The sequence below is a fragment of the Delphinus delphis genome, chromosome 17 (assembly GCF_949987515.2).
Source record: "Delphinus delphis chromosome 17, mDelDel1.2, whole genome shotgun sequence".
Lineage (NCBI taxonomy): Eukaryota > Metazoa > Chordata > Mammalia > Artiodactyla > Delphinidae > Delphinus > Delphinus delphis.
In genome coordinates this window covers 2,749,277-2,756,446 of record NC_082699.1, presented here as the reverse complement: position 1 = coordinate 2,756,446, position 7,170 = coordinate 2,749,277, and the positions used below count along the sequence as shown (strand labels likewise).

General features: G+C 41.1%; 1 protein-coding gene across 1 annotated transcript in view; it reads left to right on the top strand.

Moving 5' to 3' along the window:
- Positions 1-4,731: 4,731 nt before the first annotated feature.
- Positions 4,732-7,170, top strand: part of ST18 (ST18 C2H2C-type zinc finger transcription factor) — a 97,345-nt gene continuing 94,906 nt past the window's right edge. The window contains exons 1-2 of the mRNA XM_060035136.1: positions 4,732-4,751; positions 5,665-5,768. The gene's annotated coding sequence lies outside the window, so the exon portion shown is untranslated. The remainder of the gene's footprint in view (positions 4,752-5,664; positions 5,769-7,170) is intronic.

The window sequence follows — 7,170 nt, the reverse complement described above, 5'->3', positions numbered from 1 at the left end:
TATTGTATAACAATCTATATAATAAAACAGCTTAAATAGAGAAAACTCCCTTTACGTAATAAAAAACCTCATTTTTGAATCAACAAGTGCTCTTTGAACTTTATTAAAAATGTTTTGACATTATAGGGTTGTTTAGTATAGATTTACTCAAAATAGCACATTTACTTGCAACACAAGCCTTGAAGTTAAGTGGTGAGTTTGATAAAACAGAGTTTCCATAGTTACACAGGAGAACAGAGGATAACTTTTCTTTCTTTGGAAGCCAGGAAGGGGCTTTAGAGAAAAGATTAAGCAAACAGACCCAAGCAGGTTCATTACGCAGGGCTTTACACCTGATTGGCTTTTTAAAAGCGGAAATTACAGGAAATAAAGTTGCTATTACAGGAAATAAAGTTTTCCCACTAAAATCCATAGCAGCACGGTGAGAAGTCCGCACATTCCCTTTCCCTGGGCGTTCCCAGCTAGGTTCTGAGTCAGAGGGGAAGCTGGTTTCATGAGATGATCTCCGTGAGACGCACTTTTGCTCACAGTGTTTGCTAAGAACCATGCCGTAAACAAGTGGTTTAAAAGCCACGCAGGAGAGAGCACTGCCTTGCCCTGCAAGGCAGATCCTGCCATCTCAGGTCTAACTTGGTCATTCACGATCACCATTCTGTCGAGAGGCCTGATGAAGGGGAAACGGGAAGCCGCGCTGGTGAAGCCCCCCTCGTGCCAGCTTCACTGAGATGGGCTCTGCGTGCTAAAGACAGCCACTGTGGCCGTGTCCTCTGATGCGTGTAACCCAAGGAGTTCTTCACCGTTGACTGTGGAGAAGCAGAATGACGTCTAGCGTCTCACCTTCAGCCCGGGAGCCTTTAACGCAGCCGTGATTAAGAGGACTTTTCCAAAGTTTCTGTGTAGTTACAAGGACAGTTTCAATCTTCTGTCATTTTTTTGCATCAGCTCTGATTATGTTTTTACCAGAAAGATGCATTTGTTTTAAAGGTAACAATACAGACTAGGAGAATAGCTTATGTTTCATCTATATTTATCAGCACTCACTGTACATTTGTGTCTTCATTACCAGGAAATATTAAGGGACATTGTGCCATCGATTCCTGTTTACAGTTTATTATGCAGAGATAGGAAACACTTAGCATGTAAAATGAATGTAGAAATTATTCCTGGATAGAAACACGGACATTTCCCGCTCGTTGGCGCTTCTCCTCCATCACTGGATCAGAGTGTAATTGTCAGTAATCAGGGCTGCTCGCTGCTGATAAAACCACTCTGAATGCTAGCAGCCTTCTTTGTGTGATGACTCAATTATTCCAGAAGTGCCTCATCAAATCTGCCCCATCAGCTGGGCTAATAAATAAGGAGAAGAAACTGGCCCCCCAAAGCAAATTATAAATCCATTTGCATTAACCATTTCGCTGGTCCATGATCTAGGCAGAAATAAGCATGGCAGATTGTGTTAAGCTTATTTGAATATGTTTATAATGTTTACAGCATGCAACTTTTTCTCCCCACAAGGTGTTGGAATTATCGGTCATGAATGGCATCTGAATTCAGCTATGTTAATTGCAGCAAGGCTTTAAGTAGCTTTGAGGGCTATTTTGTGACTTAAATCAGGTGAAAGTTAAATCCTCTCGCAGGGAAAAAAATAGGGGTCTTGCACAAGTTATTGGCTTTGCTTCCGAGTTGTTTAAGGAGAAGAGGCCTGTGTTTTATTTTTACAGGTGATGGAAGGACAAACACAAATAATATAATGCCTGCTAGTACAAGGATCAGGTGACTTCTTATCCATCTCAGTGGAAAGCAGAAGTTATTCTGATGCTCTGTATGACTGCAGCAATTTGCAAAGCAAAAACTTACATTTTCTAGAGAAGATCAGGGTTGCCATAGCATTCCTTGTACTTCAATGCCTTGAAAGACTCCATAGGGCAGAGATTTCAAAACGCCAGGCAAACCAGTAAAAATCAATTAAATCCGTCCATGGAAATTTTGTACATTGACAAATCTTATTTCTCCTCTTCTTGTAAAATAACAAACTCTACTGCATAGCAAGAAGTTTTGTTTGTATTTGAACTTCAGTGATCACTTGGGGAAGCAAAAAACGTTCAGAATGGATCATGAAAAGCAATCTGGTTGCTGATATCAAAGAATTAGTCTTGTTGAAAATGCAACGACTTAAAATCCAAAACATACCCCCTAAAAGTAAGGGATACCACCACCCCACTTTGCAGCGGGAGCTGTTTTTCCTGCAGAGCTGTTCCAGTTTTGGTGAAGTTCTTCCTTCTACTCCTACATTGACCAGGAGCCTCATTCTGGGCTGATGGTCAAAGTAAAGCTTGTGGCCAATCAACAGTATATTTCTTTGCCTGAAACGACGTAAAAGAAACTCACCACTTCTCTTCATTTGCCCCCAGCCAATGAAGCCTAACCCCCTAATAACCTGGAAAGCTAAGAAGAAGAGAGTCATCTTTGACGGCATAAATATAAAGTGGCAGTAGGCTACCGTAAATTGTGTGCATCCGTTTCTCAATATATAATCTCTTGCTATGATAGGAGAGGCAACTCTATAGCTCATTGACTAGAAACATCAAAATAAGGGGCTTAAATTTTCATTAGAAATTTAATGGCACAACATGGCGAATGGAAAGACAAAGAATTCGATTGTCTGTCCAGGCAGATTTATACGAAATTTGACTCTCACTAAAATTATCATGGTGATTAATATAAAAATAATGCTGGAAACTTAGAACTATAAAGGACTTGCCTTCCCATTAAAAGAAAAAATCAAGCAGGAATAATCCCCCTCTTTCAGCATGTCAACTAATGAACAATTGGTGAAGATCCCGGAGTTAGTGACTGAGAGGTTAAAAGTGTTAGAGGTTAGGAGACAGGACCTCGAGGGTCAGCAGTGCTGAGGTTAACATGCTGGCGTTCTCCTGTTTTCGTTTTACTTGGCAGGAAACTAAATCTGAGAGTGGTGTTTGGAGCTTGAATTAGCATCCCAAACTTCTGAGAGGAGCCTGCCATGCATTTTGCATCCCAACTGGTTCTATTGGTAAGCAAATTCCCAAAATAGTAGTTATATCACAGGGCTACCAGTGCTACGACATTTCATATTCAACTGACTTGCCTTTGCACCAGACTTTTCACTTTGAGTTTAGTTTGGAAGATTTTTTTTAAATATAGAGTTTTCTTTGAATCGTAAGTAGATCTATGGTTCTCTGCTTTAAGGACACAATTGACGGTTGCATCCTATCACTTTAGGTCACCCCACCGCCACCACCACCACCGCCAATAAAATATAATCTGATATACCCTTTTTAAAAAATAACACTGCAGATTCATTACATTATATTATAGGTTTAAAGAACCGTCTTTTTCCGAAGCAAGTACTTACCCCTGAAGCAGCTGTAAATTTAGGACTCCATCCACTATTATTGGCATGTGGCAGAGCAGACAAATGGAGGACTCTGTGATGACTCCATTTAATGAGGGAAGCCATGTCTTACTTAGAGCATACACTGAAGGACTGTGTAGCCCATTCCCAACACCTTGGGTGTCATATAGTTTTACCTTTTAAGATTGCTGTTTCATGAAGAGATGGGCTTCAATGGAAAAGTGTCCATCCTGATAGGCGGGGGATAGAACTAACTCAGTTACAAGTTGGGGGAGCTTGGTCAAGATTCCAAGCCTTAGGTTAACTGTATTCCAACGTGTGTATCTTCTATGAAAATTTTAGGAAGTCCTTAAGTTTTACAACATGGTTTAAGGTCATCAAAGAGATTAAAGATGGCAATGAATAAAAATGGGTTTTTTTAAGGTATCTCTTTGATATAATAACAGGACACAAGCAGGGAATGGAGGGAACCGATTGCAGTGGAAGATTCCTTTTGGTATCCGCCAAGGGTGTGTTTCCAAAAGGCGGTGGGTGGAGTCACGAATGATGGACGCCTGGAACGGCGAGCGTCCGCGGGCCCCTCTTTCCCATCCGTATTTTGGTGCACTTGGACTTCCCAGCCCGTTTGTGTCAAATCATATTTCTAAACTTATACGTTGTCGGCGCCCTCTGTGCAGGGCTCCACGTGGATCTCAGCTGTGCTGCCTTAACTCTCATCCCCGGGGAGGGGAGAGACAGCAGATGGGGTTAGGGCAGAGGGCTGATGCATCTGACAGCAAACGGCCGGGTTGTTGGGTGGAAGCCGCGAGCGTCAGGAAGCTACTTTTCCCCTGAGAACCAACTAACCACTGAAGAAAGTTGAAAATGAGCCCTTTGAGAAGCGCTATTAAAAGTAGTAAAAAATTGCAATTGTGCAGATGATGTGCTGCTGTGTGCTTATTCGGATGCTAATGAGTTTGACATTAGGGAACTCAGAGGGTTTACAGCTACTCCCTTATGTGATTCAGTTCTTTACTGGCAATCTTTGAGAAAATAAATGGAAAATGTATTGCTAATAAACACACAACACGATAGGGTGTAGACAAAAAGCCGTTACTTTCAGGATTTAGAAAGATCTTTTGTCTTAGGTTAGAGTGTGGCAAACAAAGGGGACAGGCAGGTGGACCGAGGGTGAAGGAGAAGAAGCCAAACACGTTTGTAGAGAAAGCTCTTTTTTTTTTTTTTTTTAGTTGCAATCAAACAAACTAAGAACTCCCGAGTCCTGTGCTACTTTTCAATCCTTACATCCCGTGCGATAATCTGCTCTGTCTCTTGAGGGTTTTATCCCCATTACTCCCCAGGAACTCGAGTTGCTGAGGTGAGTTGAAGAAGCCTCTGCTTAATGTCCGGTCAAAGCTTTCAAGTAACACAGAAATCCATGGTTAAAAAGCTGGGCACACCAACCTACTGCAAAGGGTAAAACACGGACGAGAGAAATCTTCTGCCAGGAAGGTTGGTGACTTGGGTTCTAGTATGTCAGAACTGACGGTGAACCATTGTAAATGTGCCTTAATATAGATAGTATGCGTATAGTGTTTGTACCAATAGCCACTCTCTTATCAGGCTGAGTGTATTACAGAGTTTCAGAGTATTCTCTCAAGGGCCAAGTGGACTGAAGACAGATTCTGTTCCATCCCTGGGACCAAATAGAGGTGACACAGGCCTGTGAAAGCGAGGAAGCCACGTGCAAATTGTTTCCACAGGAAGCAGGTTAAAACATTGGCAAAAGCGTTAGTAACCTTTTAAGACAGCCTCATTCAACAGCGCCCTAAATACAGATGCCTTTGGAATCTTGTCTTTTGTGACTTCTTGAGTATAGCACGTGCCAGACCGTGTCTGAACTTTTTCTTCTGGTGGTTAAAAGTAAAAATGACAATAATGATTCTGAGAGTCCCTATTATCCAATTTTCCTAGTAAATTGAAGGCATAACATAAATTATATATAGAGAGAGAGAGAGAGAGAGAGAGAGAGAAATTACCAGTTCTTGTTTGGTAAGAAAATTTTCTTACCAATTTTTGTTCGGTAAGAAAAACAAAAATTAATTTGACTTACCGTAAAAAAGCTAAACATCGTTTTCCCATTGATGTGTTAGTGTGAGATTTTCATTCTGTTTGTAGCGTAGTCCACCGGAGTTATAGCTGATTGTTGATTGTGCACTTCACTGTTCATTATTGCTCTTCTATTTATTTGTTCTGCCTTATATGCCTTCTCTTACTTTTTATCTTAATAGAATGAATTGCAGGATTTCTCACTAAAGCAGACAAAGGTATTCAATCACTCTGAGAGAGGAAGGAAAACCAAGTTAGCGTACAAGTTACCTGGAGAAAGAGAGAGGTAAGGCAACGTTTTTATTAAAGAGTAGAATATATCGAAATAAAATGAGTCCGGCCAAAGCATTTATATAAAGACTCTCCTCTACAACAGCACTTTATCTCTGCCCATTTGCTTTGACAGAAATTTACTCTTAACGCCCAATTTAGAATTATGATTTTTGTCAGAAGTACGGTCACTTTAATCCTTTAAAATATTAAACAGGTGACGTTCTCCATACCTACAAACCCTTTAGCATGTTGATTGGTATGTGTTACTTGTTTAAACGTGTTTGCCCTTAGAGAAGGATTCAGCATTAAAATGTTGTAAAATTCCAATTTTAATTCAGTTGTATTTGAAATCAGTTTACTTGAGGATTAAGAGTAAATAAGTGAGATGTTTTTAAAGCATGTTTTTAAAAGCGCTGTAGCTGACATCTAGAGTTCACTCCTACGGACACTAAAAAGTAAGGAATTAGGTTGTCCTTGGGAAAAATTCTGTTTAGAATAACCTATCCCTGTAGGAAGGAGCTTGTTTTCTAACATTTTTCAACACATGCCTCTCAAAATATCAGCAAGAGAAAAAACAATTTAAGGCCCATTTAGGGTGTTCCTTACACTGAGCTATCTTTAAACAGGGAATATTAAAAAATTCTAAGTCTCCGAAAACACAAAGCTGGCGGCCGCCCCCTTAGAGCACAAAACTGTGACTCAGAGGCCGTGGTTCGGCGACTAATAGAAATCGTTGGCACACGCTGTCCACCTAAGGGAGTAATAGAACTATTTGCTGGAGTCGTTAGGCAAAAGGACACAGACGTATGGCGTTGGTTCATGGTCACGTGGCCAGCTGTGCAAAGCTAGAGGGTTAGTCTACACACAGGAGCCGCAGAAACTCAGAAATCAGAAGCAGGAATCAACACACCTCAGCCTCCTCCTAAAGCCACCCAAGCTTTCCCAGGCCCAAGGTTTCCTTCATTGCTGGGCATTTCCACTTGACTCTAGAAATTCCCTTTGAAAAGCGGATGTGCATGCCCTTGGCCTTCGGGGAGAGCTCTTTCCAGACAGCTGTGCTTCGTCTGAGAGAGCGCTGAACCTGCTTTTCCATTAGGTGTGGTGTTTGCCAGGCTGGGGGGGATCAGGGGACATGAGACGGGTTACCGGTGTAAACAGTACCACCATTCAATTCTTCAGCTTTTTATGCAGAATCAACGGCAGTACAAATAGAGACGGACAGGAACAGAGAGCTGACATCAGGGATCCTGTGCCTTAAATAGAGGATTCAGAAAATTTTCATTGCATTTAGGATAAAGCATTCAGAAAAGGTTCAGAAAATTATTAACGTGGTATCAGGGTGATGTCAAAGCTCCTGAATTTATTCATTTAAATGTTTTTACGTTTTACTTTCTGAATTACTCTTCCTGAGGAAT